This window comes from Dermochelys coriacea, chromosome 1 (genome assembly GCF_009764565.3).
Source record: "Dermochelys coriacea isolate rDerCor1 chromosome 1, rDerCor1.pri.v4, whole genome shotgun sequence".
NCBI lineage: Eukaryota > Metazoa > Chordata > Testudines > Dermochelyidae > Dermochelys > Dermochelys coriacea.
In genome coordinates this window covers 170,438,199-170,459,905 of record NC_050068.2, presented here as the reverse complement: position 1 = coordinate 170,459,905, position 21,707 = coordinate 170,438,199, and positions in this window count along the sequence as shown.

The following is a 21,707-nucleotide window of genomic DNA, read 5'->3' as shown; positions in this document are numbered from 1 at the left end:
TCAGGATAAGTCCAAAATACACAATGAGCCAAATTCTGCTCCTAAGTACATTGATATAAATATGGAACAGCTATATTGACATCAGTGAGTTTATTCCAGATAATGTAACAAAGCAAAATTTAGTCCTTTGTTTCTCTCTTTTTCTTTTTTCCCCCTTCTAGTACCAAACTCCTAAATCCCTTGACATAATTTGACAATGACTTAGGAATAGGCTCCATGGTATCTCTCTTCACTCCTTGACAAGAGAAATCTAATTTCCCTTTTCCTTATATTTTTTCACCTTTATTTAATTTTCCATTTTTTTTAAATGCGGCTAATTTGAAAGACACTGTTGACCTATAACCTCTGACTTGGTCTTAGGGTACAAAGTTATATATCATGTACTAATGCATATTGTGACAAAGCTCTATCCTTGCCTCCGTGGGTCCCATGTTTCCTGGCAGATTTCGCTAGCCTCAGAGGCTCACTGTGACCCTCCACGTAACCCTTCTTTCTCTAGGGACAAGGGTCACAGTCTACTGAGCCATTTTCATCATAAGCCAGCGAGGGAGGTGAGGAGAAGGTATCCTTCCTTGCACAGTCTCTGTTGTTTCCCAGTCTCAGTGATTAAACAGGGGGCAAAGGTGGGGGGGGGGAGCCCGGGCCCATCCTCTACTCCAGACTCCAGCCCAGGGACCCTAATAGCATCAGCTATGGTAGCTGACCTTTTAGAAACATGACATGTACAATTCCCTGGGCTACTTCCCCCACAGCAGCCCTCACTTCCTCAAGCTCCACTTCACCCTTACCTCAGGGCCTCCTTCTTTGTGCCTGATATGGTGTGTACTACTCAGCCTCTCCAACCGCACAACTTCTTCCCACAGCTCCTGACATGCACACCCACCTGACTGACTGGGAGGCTTTTAACTAATTTCAGCCAGCCCCTGATTGGCTTCAGGTGTCCCAATCAACCTAGCCTTCTCCCTGCCCTCTGGAAAGTTCTTAATTGGCCCCAGGTGTCTTAATTGACCTGGAGCAGCTGCCATTTCACTTAACCTGGTACCCCAATCCATCTGTGTGTCCCCCCCAACCACCACCACTACTACCACCACCGCTGCCCCCTCCACCACCCCCACTGGCTGTATACCATCTGCCTCAGCTCCTGCCTCCGGACTCAGCTGCTTGCTTGGCTTGCCATGCCCTCTTTTCACCCTTTGGGCCAGAAGCAGCAGCCAGCCTAAACAGACATTGTGCAAGCGCATGTCAGAGCACATGCCCCCCCCCGGACTGCCCACCCCCAGCTTTTCCCTTGCAACCTGCCCCATTTGCTACTTGCAGCTTTGCCCCCCCCCTTTTGCCCTAGCCCCTGCTTACTACCTTCAGTTTGTTTGCCTGCCCCGCCCATTTCCTCCTGCAGCCTTTGTTTGTTTGCCCTGCCCCAGCCTCTGAGGTTAGCCCCTTGGTTTCCCTGCCCTACCTCCAGCCTGCTTAGCCCCTTGCTCCGTGTGCCCATGTCCCCTCCCATGCGCTTGTGCAACTTCCCATTTTAGTTTGAACCCTCTTCACTGCACCCCCAATGTTGTTGTATCCCCCCCTCCCCTAGTGCACCAAGAGGAGCCAGAATTCCACCCTGTGTCGGCAACTGAACCCTAACCCCTGATTGTCCCCCATCCAACCCACCCTTTTGGCGTCCTCCTCCCCTGCCTGCAGCCTAGTGGGGAGGAGTGGTCGACCTGCTTCCCCTTTCCCCTCCTCCTTCTGGTGTCTCTCCTTCCCTCCCTGCTCATGATGGAGGGGGATGAGATGGGTGGGACTCCTCCAGCAGCCCCAGCTACCCCTCCCGCACCTGCCCCTCTGTCATCCACCCAAGCCTCTACCTCCACCGCCGAACCATCTGCCACCGTCCCCGCTGGGGCACCAGCAGCAACGAGCACTGGGGTGACCTCCACTGCTGCCACGTCTCTCACCCCCTCAGATTCGGGGGGAGTCCGCCCAGCCGGCGGGAAGGGCCAGGGGAAGAAGAAGGGGAAAAGCCCTGCTAAAAAGACCAGGCCCTTCATGGCAGGGGCTGCCCCTAATGCCCCGGCCCCATCTCCGGTTGAGGCGCCCCTCCCCGCTGTTCCCTCCACCAGCTCTGTGGTGGAGTTGGAACGGGAGGTCTTAGAGCTGAAGAGGCGTCTGGCCGCCAGCCCCGAGGATCCACCCCTCTGTGGAGCATGCCGGGAGAAGCGGGAGGAGCTCCGGACCCTCGAGGACCATCAGGCCCGGGGTGCCTTTGTTCGATCCCGCATCCGACTCCTTCAGGAGATGGATCGCAGCTTCCGCTTCTTCTACACCCTGGAGAAAAAGAGGGGGGCTAAAAAACATGTCACCTGCCTACTGGCAGAAGATGGCACCCCCCGTCACGGATCCGGTGGAGATGTGCGGGAGGGTGAGGGCCTTCTACGCAAGCCTTTTCTCCCCGGATTCAACTGATCCTAACGCTTGCAGAGTGCTTTGGGAAGAGCTCCCGACGGTCAGCACAGGCGACCGAGACCAGCTAGAGCTGCCTCTCACTCTGGCCGAGTTCTCGGAAGCCCTCCGTCGCATGCCCACCAATAAATCTCCGGGCATGGACGGGCTGACCACGGAGTTCTACCGCGTGTTCTGGGACATCCTAGGCTCAGACCTAGTCACCGTCTGGGCCGAGTCTTTGCAGAGCGGGGTCCTCCCTCTTTCGTGCAGGCGAGCCATGCTGGCCTTATTGCTGAAGAAGGGGGACCTCCGCTATTGACGAAATTGGCGTCCCGTCTCGCTCCTCAGCATGGACTACAAAGTCGTGGCAAAAGCAATCTTGCTGAGGCTAGGGTCCATGCTGGCGGACGTGATCCACCCAGACCAGACCTACACCGTCCCGGGCCGCAGCATCTTCGACAATCTATATCTGGTCCGGGACCTTTTGGAACTCGGGTGTAGGGATGGTCTGTTGTTTGCCCTCCTGTCCTTAGATCAGGAGAAGGAGTTCGACAGGGTGGATCACGGGTATCTCCTGACCACTCTGCAAGCGTTCGGCTTCGGACCCAAGTTTGTGGGTTTTCTCCGGGCGCTGTACGCCTCCGCAGAGTGTTTGGTCAAGCTCAACTGGACCCTGACCGAACTGGTCACCTTCGGGCGAGGAGTATGGCAGGGGTGCCCCCTCTCGGGCCAGCTGTATGCTCTGGCGATTGAGCCCTTCCTCTGTCTCCTCCGAAGGAGGTTTACAGGGTTGGTGCTGTGGGAGCCGGAGCTGTGGCTGGTCCTGTCGGCGTACGCTGATGATGTGCTCCTCGTGGTCTAGGACCCGGGCGACTTGGCGTGGGTGGAGGCTTGCCAGGCCATCTATTTGGCAGCCTCCTTTGCACGGGTCAACTGGGTCAAGAGCTCTGGCTTGGTAGTAGGGGACTGGCGGCAGGCGAGCTCCCTCCCACCCACGCTTCAGGCCATCCGGTGGAGCACGGGTCCACTGCTCTTACTGGGCGTTTACCTTTCTGCCATGCATCCCTCTCCACCGGAGAACTAGCAGAATTTAGAGGGCGGGGTGATAGAGCGGTTGCAGAAATGGACAGGACTACTCCGGTGCCTCTCCCTTTGAGGGAGAGCGCTGGTGCTTAATCAACTAGTCCTGTCCATGCTCTGGTACCAGCTCAACACCCTGGTCCTGGCCCCGGGTTTCCTGGCCAACCTCCAGTCATTGATTCTGGAGTTCTTTTGGTCAGGACTGGGTCCCTGCAGGGGTTCTCCATCTACCTCTGGAGGAGGGAGGGCAGGGCCTAAGATGTCTGCTCACTCAGGTCCATGTCTTCCGCCTCCAGACCCTGCAGAGGCTCCTTTATGGTGCAGGTAGTCCAGCATGGAGCATCCTGGCGCATGCCTTCCTGCGCCGCTTCCTAGGGCTCTGATACAACCGGCAGCTCCTTTATCTCCATCTGAGAGGTCTTCTGCGAGACCTCTCCGGGCTGCCGGTCTTCTACCAGGACTTAGAATCATAGAATATCAGGGTTGGAAGGGACCCCAGAAGGTCATCTAGTCCAACCCCCTGCTCAAAGCAGGACCAAGTCCCAGTTAAATCATCCCAGCTAGGGCTTTGTCAAGCCTGACCTTAAAAACCTCTAAGGAAGGAGATTCTACCACCTCCCTAGGTAACGCATTCCAGTGTTTCACCACCCTCTTAGTGAAAAAGTTTTTCCTAATATCCAATCTAAACCTCCCCCATTGCAACTTGAGACCATTACTCCTCGTTCTGTCATCTGCTACCATTGAGAACAGTCTAGAGCCATCCTCTTTGAAACCCCCTTTCAGGTAGTTGAAAGCAGCTATCAAATCCCCCCTCATTCTTCTCTTCTGCAGACTAAACAATCCCAGCTCCCTCAGCCTCTCCTCATAAGTCATGTGCTCTAGACCCCTAATCATTTTCGTTGCCCTTCGTTGTACTCTTTCCAATTTATCCACATCCTTCCTGTAGTGTGGGGCCCAAAACTGGACACAGTACTCCAGATGAGGCCTCACCAGTGTCGAATAGAGGGGAACGATCACGTCCCTCGATCTGCTCGCTATGCCCCTACTTATACAACCCAAAATGCCATTGGCCTTCTTGGCAACAAGGGCACACTGCTGACTCATATCCAGCTTCTCGTCCACTGTCACCCCTAGGTCCTTTTCCGCAGAACTGCTGCCGAGCCATTCGGTCCCTAGTCTGTAGCGGTGCATTGGATTCTTCCATCCTAAGTGCAGGACCCTGCATTTATCCTTATTGAACCTCATTAGATTTCTTTTGGCCCAATCCTCCAATTTGTCTAGGTCCTTCTGTATCCTATCCCTCCCCTCCAGCGTATCTACCACTCCTCCCAGTTTGGTATCATCCGCAAATTTGCTGAGAGTGCAATCCACACCATCCTCCAGATCATTTATGAAGATATTGAACAAAACGGGCCCCAGGACCGACCCCTGGGGCACTCCACTTGACACCGGCTGCCAACTAGACATGGAGCCATTGATCACTACCCGTTGAGCCCGACAATCTAGCCAGCTTTCTACCCACCTTATAGTGCATTCATCCAGCCCATACTTCCTTAACTTGCTGACAAGAATGCTGTGGGAGACCGTGTCAAAAGCTTTGCTAAAGTCAAGAAACAATACATCCACTGCTTTCCCTTCATCCACAGAACCAGTAATCTCATCATAAAAGGCGATTAGATTAGTCAGGCATGACCTTCCCTTGGTGAATCCATGCTGACTGTTCCTGATCACTTTCCTCTCCTCTAAGTGCTTCAGGATTGATTCTTTGAGGACCTGCTCCATGATTTTTCCAGGGACTGAGGTTAGGCTGACCGGCCTGTAGTTCCCAGGATCCTCCTTCTTCCCTTTTTTAAAGATGGGCACTACATTAGCCTTTTTCCAGTCATCCGGGACTTCCCCCGTTCGCCACGAGTTTTCAAAGATAATGGCCAAGGGCTCTGCAATCACAGCCGCCAATTCCTTCAGCACTCTCGGATGCAATTTGTCCGGCCCCATGGACTTGTGCACGTCCAGCTTTTCTAAATAGTCCCTAACCACCTCTATCTCTACAGAGGGCTGGCCATCTCTTCCCCATTTTGACTTCCTCCGGACCTGGAAACTCTTTGCAACGACCAGGTCTGTGGCGGCCACCGAGGGGGCAGATCTCCTCGCCGAGCCCCTGCTACACAACCCCCAGCTCCGTGTGCAGGTGGCGGAGTCCTGCTCGGTGCGCCAGAGGTTGGTCCTGGCAGAGGTCACAAGAGTCGTAGACCTCCTGGACTATGACCGGGGAGACTGGCTGGATCCCCTGATGCTCGCTCAGTGCATGGGGCTTTCCAGACTTTGTACTCCCCAGCGCATACTTCAGGAGGTGAAGGCCGCTTTGCCTCCTGCTGCTCGGGTTTATCTCGACTGGGTCCTGCACGAGGGCACGCCCTGCCCACCCGCTACCCCAGGCCTTTTAATTGGACCCCTGCCCCGTGGACCCAACCAACCCCTTCACCCCTTCACTGGAAGCCGGCTGCACGAGATGCAGCCAGTCTGCTTTCAAACCGCGCCAAGAAAACATCTATACACGCTTGTGCTCCACACCCTTCACGCCCTCACCCTTGTGTCCCACCCCGATACAAAATGGCGGGACTTCCTGCCACCTTTGGAGGGTGAGGAGCCCCGGTGGGCCAGTCTATATTCCACCTTATTTCCAAGGCCCGCTGGGGATGTCAGTTGGCGGCTCCTTCACGGAGCCGTGAGCACGGGCGTGTTCTTGGTGCGGTTCACCTCAATCCCAGACACCTGCCCCTTTTGCGGCATGAGGGATACCCTGGCACATATATACTTGGAGTGTGCCAGGCTGCAGCCCCTATTCCAGCTCCTCGCCAATATTTCATTACGTTTTTGGTTGCACTTCTCCCCTCACCTTCTCATTTATGCACTCCCTATCCGTGGCCCCACAAAGTCACAGGATCTCCTGGTCAACCTCCTCCTGGCCCTAGCTAAAATGGCCATCTATAAAACCAGAGTGAGGAGGTTGGCCGATGGAGTCTCCTGTGACTGTGGGGCCTATTTCCGATCTTCGGTCCGTTCACGTATCCGGGCAGAGTTCCTCTGAGCGGCGTCCTCTGACTCCCTTGACGCCTTTGAGGAGCAGTGGGCGCTGTCCGGGGTTCTCTGCTCGGTGTCCCCGTCCGGTTCCCTTCTTTTGACCCTTTGACTGCACTCCCGTCCCTGTTATTTCATTAGTTGTCCCCCGGAATTTTTTGGGTATCGAGGTCCTGTGGATCCCCCTTTTAGGCTAGGGGGGATCCTTTAGCAGTGGACGGCCTTCGCCCGCCTACTTCCTGGATCCCAATAAGACTATTTTTCTATAGCCATCTGACCTTGTCCCGTCACAATATTAAAATGGTTTAAGTGAAAATAAAAGTTATTAGACCTGTGATGCAAGACATGAAAGTAGGGAAACTTAAGAATCTGTGCTACAACAACAACAACAGTAGGCTTGGCAAGAAGCTGAACCCTAGTTGGCCTTTTGGTTTTGATAGCTGGCCTATGTAGCAGAACAGTTAGCATGACTAAGTCCTAATGTTATAAGATTTAGCAATATTTAGCTTGTGGCAAACAAGTACACTAGGCAAGCATGAAATAACGTGTTTGGGGGGAATTTTTAGTATGTGTAAGTATGAGGTTAATCCATTGACATATTGGAAACATCAGGAATTATTTTAACACCATATTGATGCAAATCACTTATGTCAGCAATCTGAACCCCGACCGTGGGTACCCGGAAAGCCACATATGGAATAGACCCGAGCCTTACATAAATATGTTCAGGGATATGAAAAGGTATGAAAAAGGGGATATAAAACCTGATGCTTGAATGTTCACAAGTGGGACACTGGGAGTGATTGAGACGACAGCAACCCAAAACTTCATTTCTTCTCTTGGTGTGCTCCACTGACTCTTTCTTCAATCTTTGTTTCTAATAGCCTCCACAAGGTTGTAAGTAAGTATGTCTACATGGTGGGATTGCTTTATCTTGTACCAGCCTAAAGCTAAAAGTGCGCATGATCCAGGGGGCATTTTCCTATACTTCTCACTCTTATTTCCATATGATTTCAATTATATGTAGCTGTGCTAAGTACAGTATACAAACTGTGTGTGCTTCACCAATCTCAAACACAACAACATTTCTGACATAGCCTTCCTAGTAAAAGACTCTGTTATTAGTAACTGGAATAATTTGTCATTTAAATTTACCAAAGTCGGGCTCTATAAACAAGAAAACTTCACTGTATACTGCCACAATCGCATGTGAGTTTTGTGCCACTGTCTAAATTACGTACCAGGGGATTTTGAAAAGGGGGTAGTTGGATATGCTGCAGAGAATGTAAGTATTTTGTTTTGAATGCTCTGGGATTTAGGGAGAATGTCAAATCTCAGATGTGTGGAGCAGACGTTCTGATAATCTAGCTTCTGATTTTGGGCACCCAAGCTTTTGGAGTTCCCAGACTGAGCAGCTGTCATAGTAGTTTATAGTACACAGCAGTTGTCATGACTACCTGTTGCTTAATTCAAAAAAGTGTTCCTTTACTGTAGTAGACTCAGCATGGTTTCAGGGCTGAGGCCTATGTGGTGACCTCCTGGGTAACAGTAAGAACCCACATAGATTTAGGAAACATGCAAGATTTAGGAAATGCCTGTAATGCCCATCTGGACAAGGGAAATCCTTCACATTCATATGCATTGCCTAGGCTCAGGAGAAATGTTGAAGGAAAGGAAGCTATGTCATATAAAGAATTCTCAGAATACATTGTCCCCAAAATGAGGCATTTCCTTTTAAAAATAAAAATAACTAAATCCAAGAACTCATTAGGAATCAGCCATTGCTAGCAGCCTCTCTGATCAGTGATCATTGACAGCCACTGACACTATTAAATACCCATCCATGATTTGCTTATATAAGCTTATAGTATTGCAATATCACCATTGTACACTAATTTCACTGGGTAGGTGATCAGCTCCTTAACTATGGCCTAGACCTGCCCTATTAAAGCATTAACTGCTCTCCCATCAAGAACACTGAGGGACTTGGGCATGACTAACAAGCTGGTCTGAAAGTCTCCCTGTGTGCAAACATGCAGAGCCCCAACTGGAACACAACACTGGCCACTGCTGCCAATATAAGACTTTGAAACTAATGGCAGTAGTCCAACAGTAAGAGAGTTTAACACATGGCTAACAGAATTAATCATTTATGTCATCCCAACCTCTTCCATTATAGTGGTTCCTAACTTATGTTGCCGCACCCCAGGAACCAGGGTCAGGAGCCTGGGGCTGGAGCAAGACCACAATTGGAACTAGGCTGCACTCAGAGCTGCGGGCCAAAGTTGGGACTGGAGCCATGGCCAGGCCAGGAGCTGAACTGTGGCAGGGGCCGGGTTTGGGGCTAGGGCCCAAGGCTGTGGCCAAGAGTGCAGCCATGGCCAGGCCACAGTCGGGGCCCGAGGCTGAAGCAGAGCTGGGGACAGAATGGGACTGGGTGGCACTCCCTCCTTTCCCCCTGGAGGGGCTGGCCTGGCCTCACTGCACCTCCCTAAATGTTCTTCTGCACTCCCGTTGGGGACACACCCCAGTTTGGGGACCACTACATTATAGTGTTTAATTTAAAAAAAAAAAAAAAGTTAAGCTTCTTAATTTCCTTTCCAGAGACCTCTCCATCCAAAGGGCTCTATAGCTGCAAAGGCCCAATGAAAATGTGATCTGAGAACATGCTCAGGTGCCATACCATTATGACATTCCCAAGGGTGCCACTTGAACTGCTGTCTCCCATTAGCTCTCCAGACAGGCTGCTTTGCTAGTGAATAGAACCCCCTCCCCCCACCCCGGGGTCTGCCCATTTACAGCCACTAGCATGTAAAGTCACTCCCAGCTGAATGCATGAATGCTCTCCCAGCCATCCATGAATTATGTACAGGGCAAACACCACATTCTTAGTCCCAGCTTTGCACCCCCATAAATGTGCTTTGCACCCCCATAAATATTGTATTGTCCCGGGCACTACTGAACAATGAAAGCTCATAGATAGTCAATTCCATCATTTTAATAAAGGAAGTGATTGTATGCACCAGCCTTGTCTCAAGTGGAGGTTTCCCAAATACTTCTAACACACTGGTGTAGATAAAACAAGTTTATTAACTTTAGTTAATAATTAATCTTTAGTTAATAAAGAAAGATATAATCACTTAAAATCTAAGTGGCAAGGCATAAAAGTCAGAATTGGTTACAAAAGAAATACAAGGATAACATGCAAGCTACTTTCTAAACTCTATCAGACTACTAGGCTTAAAAGCAAAAAGGGTTGTCTCACCATGAAATGCAATACATTTCATAGGCTGCCTCCCTTTCCAGATGGCAACCACTCCCCCCTAATTGTTCAGTTTGAGAGTGACTGTCATGAGCAAAGAGATGGAAGGGGGTGGCTGGATGCATTCCCCCCCCCCATCTTCTTATACCCCAACCCTTGTGTTCTGGAAAAATCCCTCCTGGGTCCTGTGAATAGGCAGTTCCATTGCACACATGAGTTCCAAATGATCTTTCAGATAAATTATAAAACATCCTGTTAACAATACCCCTGCTGGTGAGTCTCTGACTAAGCAGGTAATGGCTATTTAGCAGTTTGCTGGTGTTGCAGTGGGTCTTCATCTTTGACGAATTGCCTTATGAAATATGTAGTAATTATGGGCAACAATCAGAGCAAAATCACAGAATCTCTCACAATTTCACATGCAGTATCATACACATTTCAACAGGATAATAATATTCAGCAGATTTTTCAAATGATACTTTCTACAAAATATAAACGTATAAAAGTGGTGAATGTTGGGTATAGGGTGTCACATGGGGTACAGGATACCTCAAACATAAATGTCTATCCTTTCAGAAGCATATACCGAAAGATTAAGTCACTCTACTCTGCCCTTTGACAAGGGAGGAATCTGACTCTGCCCTGCCCAGCTACCACATATGATAAATGGGCTCTTGGAGGAATGTTGCTGGGAGATGTGCCGAGCATTCAATTAGAAAAAGCCCATAACTAGAATAAGTGTGAAAACTGGGTGGATTCATCATGAGGCTGTGCATCGCCCTAACAGTCCATGAGTTCATATGGTAGCCATCAGCTTGGGTCATTCAGTCGGATATTTCCTCCAACCTCACAAATGCTGAGGTAGAGATGAACAGTCAACTCCTTGAACACTGCAGTGCAAGAGGAACCAGGGGATGCCACCTGTCAGTGGCAGGACCTCCTCATCTCATTAGTTTTTGTTTTATTTTGTTTTTTTTACTAATGTTCAGGGTGGGAGAAGAAGAGACTCATCATGCTGAAAAATATATTAGTTCATGATCTTTTTAAGAGAAAGAATGGGATCCTGGGCCATCCCTCTGTTTACTCCATGGCCCCAGTTTATGGTGGGGAAGAAGACGGAGAGGAGCAGGGAGAAGAAGGAAGAGAAACAAGCTAAGAATCAAGAAATACCATTTCTCCTGCAATTCAAGGGGCCAATTTGATACAAATGCATTGAAGATGTATACAGTCAATTCCATTCTTGTTAATCTGAGCTAACTGCCTAATATCCACATGCAACAATAAGACAGGCACTTCATTGTTTACAGTAACTTAAACCATGAAAAGCCAGAAATTTCCAGAAGTATCAATAGTTTGACTAAATTACCATTCATCCTTTCATTTTGCTTAGCCAGATTTAACAACATATCTATTGTGTCTCACCAATCAAATGATTTTTCTAATTACTATTGGAAATCTCCCAGGTATTAAGTGCCACACAGACCTACAATCCCTATTACGAAAACCCATAATATATTTTTTGTAAATATTTCTTTAAAAGCTTTCTATGAATTCCTTGGTCTCACACTTCAACTGGTAAGATAAATGGTTTTCCTTTTTTTTTTTAACTTGTGGATTTATTATATGTATCATACAGGTTCAATCTTCACTGTTTAAGTTCTATTAAAATGTTGTTCACTCCCTTTTCAACATCACCTTCTCAACATCTAAATATCAACTGACAAATCTACATTAATAGTTTAACAAATCTTATTTTTTCCTACCTTTAAAATCACTTAATGTTTCAGGTGATGAGAAAATATTTTATGTACAATCATTCTCCTTTACCCACAGATAGCTTATTTAATTCAGCTTTTCCAAAATTTCTCTCTACAGAAATGGGAGAGGGGTCACCACAGTTGTCTATGAAGAGCCTATTCCCCATGTTCCAATGGCATTTTTTTTTAAACTTACTGTAGCTGCTGGTATTTTCTACTTCCTCTTACCATGCCACATAGAAATATCTTTCTTCCCTCCAAAAGAAATATAGCTCAAATAAAACAATTTAAAAGATATGTTTATTTAAGTGATATATTGTATTGTAGACTATGGGGCAGTGGCCATCTTCTGCTATATGGTTGCATAGCACCTAGCACAATGGTCTTGGCTGGGACCTGTGATACTAAGTTCTCCAGTGCCAATTGACACACTGTTGTCCTGATATTTACCCAAAAGGTGGCATATATCATTGGAAACTAACTCATTGATCATTAATATTCTTGTGTGATACATGTACAGTAAACCTACAAAGGATTTTATAGATATATGCTGGAAATGTGAACAACGTTTTTTTAAACCAGGCATGCTGGGGGAGTTGATAAACAGGCTTTTCCAGACAAAAGAAAGAGACCAACACTTCACACCAGGTATTGTATAGGAGGTTGCAGGAAGAGATTACTTGCATTTCAAAAATCACCTGGGGTTGGGGGAGAGACTGCACAGCATTCACACCCAGCACGGGAAAGGAACTTTATCTGGGGATACATTTCAGAAGAATACATTTCAAAAGCTTACTGGACTACAAAGAATGAAGGAAAAAACCCCAAAGTTACCCTTCACTTGAGTAGTCAAAGAAGCCCATGTGCTGGGTCCTGGCCAGAGGATCTGGTCAGCTATGCTGGAAAAGAGAGTTGGTGAAAACTAATATTTTTGAACAAGATACTAATTTATCAACGGAGGTTTTAGTCTTAGAAGCATATATTTACTTTTGTTTGCTATAACTTTCTATCTTTACTCCTTATATTTGGTATCACTTAAACATGACTTTTTCCTTTAGTAAACTTGTTTTACTTTTACTTTAAACCAATTCACTGTTATGTTTGAAGGGAAGGGTGTTTACACCCCCGTTAAGTTAATAAGCTGTAGTGTACTGACTCTTTAAAAGAGCCATGAACTTAACAGCTTCTGTGAGTGTTCAGTCTGGGGAAACTCAGGACTTGGAGGATGTTAGGATCACTCTGCAAAAAGTATATATAATGGGCAGCGGAAGCTAAGATGTGACCTGAGTGCTTGCACGCTGGCTGTTGGTGTCAGGAATGTGAGGCACAACAGCATTGAAGGCCCCCAGAATTACAGCGCAGGAGATGAACCACCACCTTACTGGTCTCAGCTGAACATTAAAGTATCGTTCATAATAATCATAATATCATTCATATACAATGTCTGCAATATAGAAAATTAAATTGGAAGAGCATTCAGTAACTGTTAAAATGTTAAGTCTTCTCATACCACATAGTGTGTTGCCTACAACTTTCCATAACTCATAGTTTTAACCTTTAATCCTGGGTAGGCTTGAATCAGTGGACATCAGATGCACACTATTGTAACATACACACAGGTCTACTAAACGTGGTGTGGGAGAGTTGAAGAGTTAAATCAACCTATTACAGGTACTTGAGGTATTTTTTATGAATCTATTGAAGTCTGGACAACACTGCATTTTTAAGGTAGTTAAAATGGTACCTTGAAGGCAAATCCTTTCCGTTCTCATTCATTTTGGGCTCTGACAAAACTTACAGCTCAGAGCTTCTACCCTTTCAATTTTCATCCTCTTAATGGCTTAGTAGTGTAAAGTTGTTTGCTCTCCTATACACAGGAAACATTCAAAGAAACAAATTCTCTTCTGTCAAAGATTTGAAAACGTCACTGCCAAATTTATGTTTTCAATTCTGGATTCAATTCCTGCTTATCCAGCTGTTAATATTCCTTGACTGCAAAAAGGAACATCAACCTTGTCCTCTCTTGGCAGTCCATACTTCTAATACTTGCTTTACTTATGTCATACCCACTGTCTGAGTGTGATAACAGGCTGCACTCATTCTGGTTTTGCTAATGGCCATACAGTTCTGCTCCTAGCCATAACAAACAGAACACAAATCAGAAACTGACAGCAAAATGTTTGAAGTAAATGTGCACCGTGTTTAAAAGGAGAACATATTAAAATAGCCACCGTATTACCAATCAATCACTGAAGTGCTCACGGCAGTATTCATTCCATATGTCCTACAACATTTAAACACAGAAACAAGTGACAAATCCCTTAATCTCTCTCTCTGAGAAAGACTCTGCATACACTTCCAATTTAAAGAGAATGGAGTTGACAAGCATTGACTAGTACTAACTAATGTGCATGTAAAATCAGGATCTGAATATTTTCGTGTGTGGTAATTACTCTGGAAAAAAATAAAAATAAATTGAGGCTAAAACCTGGTGAAAATAAGTCTTAGACTTGTGTTTAGAAAACCACTTTTGAAACTGGCCCTCAATTCTTTACGGGCCTCTTTCATACCCCACAGATGTCAATGGCAGTCTTTGTATTGACTTCAGTAGGCTTTGGATCAGCTGTTAAATTAACCAGTGAGAGTCACTCATACAATGGGAGTAAATCCATGTTTATTTAACTTTGATATACTATTCTTATGTTCTGACTGATGGCTACATCCCAGGTACTCTAATGACATCAGTGTTCATGGGTATTTGTAGTATTTATATTGTAGTAGCATCCCTGGCATGGGCCAAGTCCCCATAATGCTAGTAGCTGTACAAATACATAAAGACAGTCCTTGCCCCAAAGAACTTAAGACAGATACATGTCACTGGCTGGATTCCCCTTCTGAGATTCCTTTTCAGTGCCCTGAGTGCAACCTTTTCAAATGACAGGCCCATACTTCCACTTCTCTTTTGACAAGGATCCCATAGCCCAACCATTCCCTACCTGGGTCTCTGAATTGCACCCCTCCATAGCCAACCATTATACCCACCAGGCCCAATGGACTTGGTACCTATAAGAGTTTTCCTTTCAGGAACCGGTGGACAATGATAGTATGTTAGAAAAAGCTTTTCCAAGAAAAAGTATGATACATTTTGCCACAGAGGTACAAGTCATTCATAGAAGTGGCTTGAAACAATAAAGTACATTCTCACGTGGTATTCCCCTTAAACCTCTAGGTAGATATGACTTAGCCTTGGTGTCTCCCATCTCTGGGGAACCAAGTTGTAGCCTGCTTCCAGCAGACCCTGGTTCTCATTCAGTCTCTGGCTCAGCCTGCCACTTCCTTGCTCTGTCAGAATCCCCCTAAACTAACCACTTTGCACTGGCAATTCTGACTGCTTTAACCCACTATACCCCACTCCCTTCAAAAAGGGGGAGATAGAACCCAGGATTCTGGACTCCCAGCCTCCTTGCTATAACACACTAGACCCCATTCCAGTTGCAGAGCATGGGGCAGAACTCTGTAGGGCCATTATGGAAAAGTCAAATTAATTCTTTGCATCTGTCTTCATTGCAGAGGATGTGGGGGAGCTCCCCACACACAAGCTATTCTTTTTAGCTGACATCTGAGGAACTCTCCAGATTGAAGTGCCAAAGAGACTTTGGAACAAACTGATAATTTAAACAGTAATACATCACCAAGACCAGATAGTGTTTACCGAAGAGTTCTGAAGGAGCTCAAATATAAAATTGCAGAACTGTGGTATATAACCTATTGCTGAAATCAGCCTCTTTACCAGAAGACCAGAGGATAGCTAAAGTAACATTTTTTTAAAAAAATCAAAAAGGCTCCAGATGCTAACTTCAGTACCAGACAAATGGTCAAAAACTTTAGTAAAGAACAGAATTATCAGACAGAGGAAAAGGATGTGTTGGGGAACAGTCAACACTGCTTTTGTAAAAGGAAATCATGCATCACCAATCTAGTAGAATTCTTTAAGTGGGTCAACCACCATGTAGAGAAGAGTGATCCAGTGGATATATGTGTACTTGGACTTTCAAAAAGCCTTTGAAAGTTTCTCACCTACATCTCTTAAGGACACTAAGAAATCATGGGATAAGATGCATGGTCCTCTCATGGATCAGCAACTAGGTAAAATATAGGAAATAAAGGGCAGGAATAAATGGTCAATTTTCACAGTGGAGAGAGGAAAGTCGTGGGATCCCCTAAAGATCTGTACTATACCTATGCTATCCAGGCAAATGGGGGCTGCAGGAAGCGGCGTCCAGCACATCCCTTGGCCAGGGGGCTTAACCTGGTGGGCCGCGTGCCAAAGGTTGCCGATCCCTGGAATAGATAAACAGAAAATATCATAATGCTATATGAATCCATGGTACACCCACACCTTGAATACCATGTGCAGTTCTGGTCACCTCATCTCAAAAAAATATATATATTAGAATTTGTAAAACTATAGAGAAGGGCAACAAAAGTAATTAGGGATATAGAACAACTTCCATAGGAGGAGAATTTTAAAAAGACGGACTGTTTATCTTAGAAAAAAAGTTTATTGAGGGGTTCTTAGAGTTCTTTAAAATAATTAACACAGTATTTATTTACTTCATCACATAAAGAACATGTGTAACCCAGTGAAAATAATAGGCAGTAGGTTTAAACAAACAAACAAAGAGGAAGTACTTCACACAACACACAGTCAACCTGTGAAACTCATTGCCACAGAATGTCATGAAAGCCAAAAATAGAACTGCGTTCAAAAAGAATTAGATAAATTAATGAAGGATAGGTCTTTTTGCAGTCAACACATCATTTTTGCTCCTTGTTCACTTTTCTTGTGTGTTTTGAAAGCCATCCCATGAACCTTTAGGTATTTTTTTGTTTGTTTGGGGGGTGGGGATTGTGCTTTTAGCTAAAAGTAACCTTTGCTTTCTTAATCCACAAGTTAAACTATTGTAAGCCTACTTTATTTTTCCCATTTAGAATTTAAACATCTTTCTTATCTGTGTAAGAATTAGTACAAATGGGAATACAGACCTTATTTTGTGTTATAAAAGGGTTCTATTCTATAAGCTTTAAAGTACCTTTAATTTTTCAAGATGGAAACTTCCAAAGAAAAGCTGTTTGACATATTATCCAGTTCCTAAATAGAGATGACTAGATTGTCTCGTTTGCAAGACAATTGTGAGATCTTCTCATAAGTTCCATCAGCAAAATTAAAAAGAACTTGATGAATGAGGGGTGGTTTTTGGTTGGTAGAATCTTTTAAATACATTTTCATAGAGCTTTCTGCCAAACCTTTTGTAAATTGGTGACATACCATCTCAAGAACTTTTCAGCCAGACAGGGCCAGGTCTGTTTCCTCACAAGGGGACCTGTATTCTCTATTTTTGAAATTATGTGGGGTTGTAGACATGCAGTCTATTTGGTGCACAAACGTCAAGCACTTCTTTAAAAAAATTGCTGGCTTGAAAACCAGCTAAAGATGTCTTAACTCAAACCCTTTTCAACTAAGTTCCATGGCTTCAAGGTAGTACTCACTCCTCATTTGTCCAAAGGCCTTCCAGGGAGGCACTGCAAAGCACAGTAAGATTGCACATTATAAGCATCATGGGTAAGGCTGAGAAGGGAAGACTAACCAAAGAGAAGATTAACATTCCATAACCCAAAAACTGATGACCTCTGGGTCACAACATCAATCAACAAACTACCTCATGCAGTCTCCCTGCATCTGAAGAAATTGCACTATTGAGAAGCCCTGTGTCAGCAACATCCCCGTCCGGCTCCTTGACGGCCACTAAAACCAGAAAATGATAGACTAAGTTTGCAATAAGATGTTAGAGAATGAAAATCTACCCTTATATGCATATGCTTCTCCCATTGAATCCACCTTTCCTACAAGTTCCACCTCTATATGTGAAAAGATAGTTCAGTCTCCACACCCAGTCATTTTTAGTGCTCAGACAGCTAATAAAGATGTTGAATGCAGACCTGACTTTGTGACCTTGACTCCAATAAGTATTACGAGCCAGACTGTGACCATCGGTGAACCAGTTCCTTTGACATACACCCAAGCAGTCTCCCTTCACATCAGCACCAAGGACCAATGTGCTTTTAGAGCCTTATGTATTCCAATGACACCAGGCATTGTATACGTATTTGCAGGATTGGACCCCAATTACATTTCTTTGTATAAATATTAAGCTGTGTGGATGGTTCTTAGTAATCTACTCTTGTATTGCACAGCTCATATTCTGAACTGAAGCACTGAACACACACCAACTCATTTGCTGTGGAGTAGCATTGTCATAGGCTGCAAAAATCAACTGCACATGTAAAAAAAAACGGAGTAATGGAGGAAAAATAGACTATACAAATTTGGAGTTGCAATTTGAATGTGAAAGAAAATAATTGTTTGAAAAACTGTATTCATTTATCTCTACAACTACACAGGCCACATTTAAGAAATGAGGTGAACTGATTCATTTTTATATGCTTTATAATGCTTAAAGCCATTCCTATAAGGTCTGTATTCATGAAATATGAACATGAATAATTCTTACAAGAGAAAGAAGGAATAAAAGAAATTTATCATTCTAAATATCCAAATAACTGTCTATTCATGAAAGGTTTGTATAGTAAAGTAATTGCTCAGATTGCTGGATAAAATAGCCATTTATCATGGAAATGAGAAATAATAAGGTACAATTTTTCTAAGTCCCTTTGATAGTATAAAAATGAATTCCTTATTGTACTCTGATGGCTAAATCTGAGAGAAAAAGTTTATAGATCTGGATGAGAACTTTTAGATATATATTTTTTTCAATTATAAAATGCCTATTTGTTGAAATTGAAACTTTCAACAGAAATAGATCAGTTGTATTAAACTTCAGTCAGGTGGTTAAGACCCACATTGGATGTGAGAGACCCAAGTTTAAGTCCCTGTTCACAATCAGGCAAAGAGCCATGTTCATGCTGGATTGGGACATCCCTCATAAGTGCCCTACCACAAGGGAATTCAGGGTTGGGGATGGCTTTTGTTTTCAACAGAAATTCCATCATGGACCTGAAACACCTTCCTGACAAAGTTCCCAACCAGCTCCATGTAGTGGATGGAGCAAGTATGGAGCCCTTGGGGCTTGGAGTTGATGGCTCTGACCTGGTGTGGATCCACAGTATTAGGCCTGGTCTACACTAGCGGGGGGATCGATCTAAGATACGCTACTTCAGCTACAAGAATAGCATAGCTGAAGTCGACGTATCTTAGATCGACTTAGAATCACTTACTTCGCATCCTCGCGGCGCGGGATTGACTGCTGCTGCTCCCTCATCGACTCTGCTTCCGCCTCTTTCTGTGGTGGAGTTCTGGAGTCGACAGCAGAGCAATTGATGATCAATTTATCGTGTCTACACTAGACATGATAAATCTATCCCTGATAGATCGATCACTACCCGCTGATCCGGTGGGTAGTGTAGATGTGGCCTTAGAGGAGCAGCACTATGGGTTGTTTAAAAAAAAAAAAAAAAAAAAAGTGGTGAGAGATGTTGGGCACATATCAATTTAAAATGTTATCCCAGAGTGTAATATTATAGTAGCAGTATTTGTACAGTTGTGACATCCTGGAAAAGTCTGTGTCAAATACCATGGGATATTTTTTTTAAGTCCACAAAATTCCCTAATTCTGCTGGCCTCTCCCCTCTTACTACCAGAAAAAAAAGCTACCACTCTCTTTCTGAAATAATCAAAGACCCTGTAAATCTCAACCCCATAACCTCGACTTCCTTAATATAGCAACATTCTTCCCATTAAGGAAGACAAACAATACTAGGTGACTCAGGTGGCCAGTCACTAATCAATACATGTGGCAAACACCGTTTGCAAGGAATGCACAGGCAGAAATTGCTTTGCATGAAATTTGTTCACTGGCTAATAAATTCTTAACATAAAAAGGCCCAGTACTTTGCTTTTATATAAACACACATACACACACACACCCCTCAGTAAATCAAGATTACTTACATTCAGTTCAATTAAGCTACATTACTATCAATCCAATCTGTGAGTTCAGCAGCCTGTTTATTCATTCAACTCCCCCCATCTCCAGATTTGCAAATGATGTGTTATGAAATCAATTAGTTCATCCAGCTGTATGCAAGACAGGTTTCCTTATACGAATACCTCAGCTACTTTGCTAAGGAATATGTCCCTCAGCATGTTGCTTTCTGATTTTGGAGAGAATTATTGATTTACTTGAAGCCTGGAACCCTGTTATAAATCTGTTTTCCTGAGGGCACCCAGGACTACTCCTACATTATGGATTGATGTTACTGATTTTGGAAATTTTATCCCTTACAAGTAAGTAATCATTGCCTGTGCCCTTGTGTGTCACATTATATGTCAACATTCTCTCTTTTCTGGTATATGAATGCTAGTAACATTATAATCCTGTAATATTCCATTTTTTGGACATTAAAAGAGTGCAATATAACAGTTCTCTTGACTCTTCCTAAGACATAGTATAGCAAATAGAGATGGAGTACTTGTGGCACCTTAGAGACTAACTAAAGCTAAAGTTTATGCTCAAATAAATTTGTTAGTCTCTAAGGTGCCATAAATACTCCTTTTCTTTTTGTGAATACAGACTAACACAGCTGCTACTCTGAAACCTGTCAAATAGAGATGTTTATAGAATCATAGAATATCAGCGTTGGAAGGGATCTCAGGTGGTCATCTAAAGCAGGGCCAATCCCTCAAAGCAGGGCCAATCCCCAACTAAATCATCCCAGCCAGGGCTTTGTCAAGCCTGACCTTAAAAATTTCAAAGGAAGGAGATTCCACCAACCTCCCTAAGTAACGCATTCCAGTGCTTCACCACCCTCCTAGTGAAAAAGTTTTTCCTAATATCCAACCTAAACCTCCCCCACTGCAGCTTGAGACCATTACTCCTTGTTCTATCATCTGCTACCACTGAGAACAGTCTAGATCCATCCTCTTTGGAACCCCCTTTCAGGTAGTTGAAAGCATCTATCAAATCCCCCCTCATTCTTCTCTTCTGCAGACTAAACAATCCCAGTTCCCTCAGCCTCTCTTCATAAGTCATGTGTTCCAGTCCCCTAGCCATTTTTGTTGCCCTCTGCTGGGACTCTTTCCAATTTTTCCACATCCATCTTGTAGTGTGGGGCCCAAAACTGGACACAGTACTCCAGATGAGGCGTCACTGATGTCGAATAGAGGGGAACGATCATGTCCCACAATCTGCTGGCAATGTCCCTACTTATACAGCCCCAAATGCCATTAGCCTACTTGGCAACAAGGGCACACTGTTGACTCATATCCAGCTTCTCATTCACTGTAACCCCTAGGTCCTTTTATGCAAAACTGCTCCCTAGCCATTCGGTCCCTAGTCTGTAGCTGTGCATGGAATTCTTCCGTCCTAAGTGCAGGACTCTGCACTTGTCCTTCTTGAATCTCATCAGATTTCTTTTGGCCCAATCCTCTTATTTGTCTATCCTATCCCTACCCTCCAATGTATTTACCACTCCTCCCAGTTTAGTGTCATCTGCAAACTTGCTGAGGGTGCAGTCCATGCTATCCTCCAGATCATCAATGAAGATATTGAACAAAACCGGCCCCAGGACCAACCCTTGGGGCACTCCACTAGCTGCCAACTAGACATGGAGCCATTGATCACTATCCGTTGAGCCTGAGGATCAAGCCAGCTTTCTATCCACCTTATAGTCCATTCATCCAGCCCATATGTCTTTAACTTGCTGGCAAGAACACTGTGGGAGACCGTATCAAAAGCTTTGCTAAAGTCAAGGAGTAACACATCCACTGCTTTCCCCTCATCCACAGAGACAGCTATCTCATCATAGAAGGCAATTAGGTTAGTCAGGCATGACTTGCCCTTCGTGAATCCATACTGACTGTTCCAGATCACTTTCCTCTCCTCTAAGTGCTTCAGAATTGATTCCTTGAGGACCTGCTCTGTGATTTTTCCAGGGATTGAGGTGAGGCTGACTGGCCTGTAGTTCCCCGGATCCTCCTCCTTCCCTTTTTAAAAGATGGACACTACATTAGCCTTTTT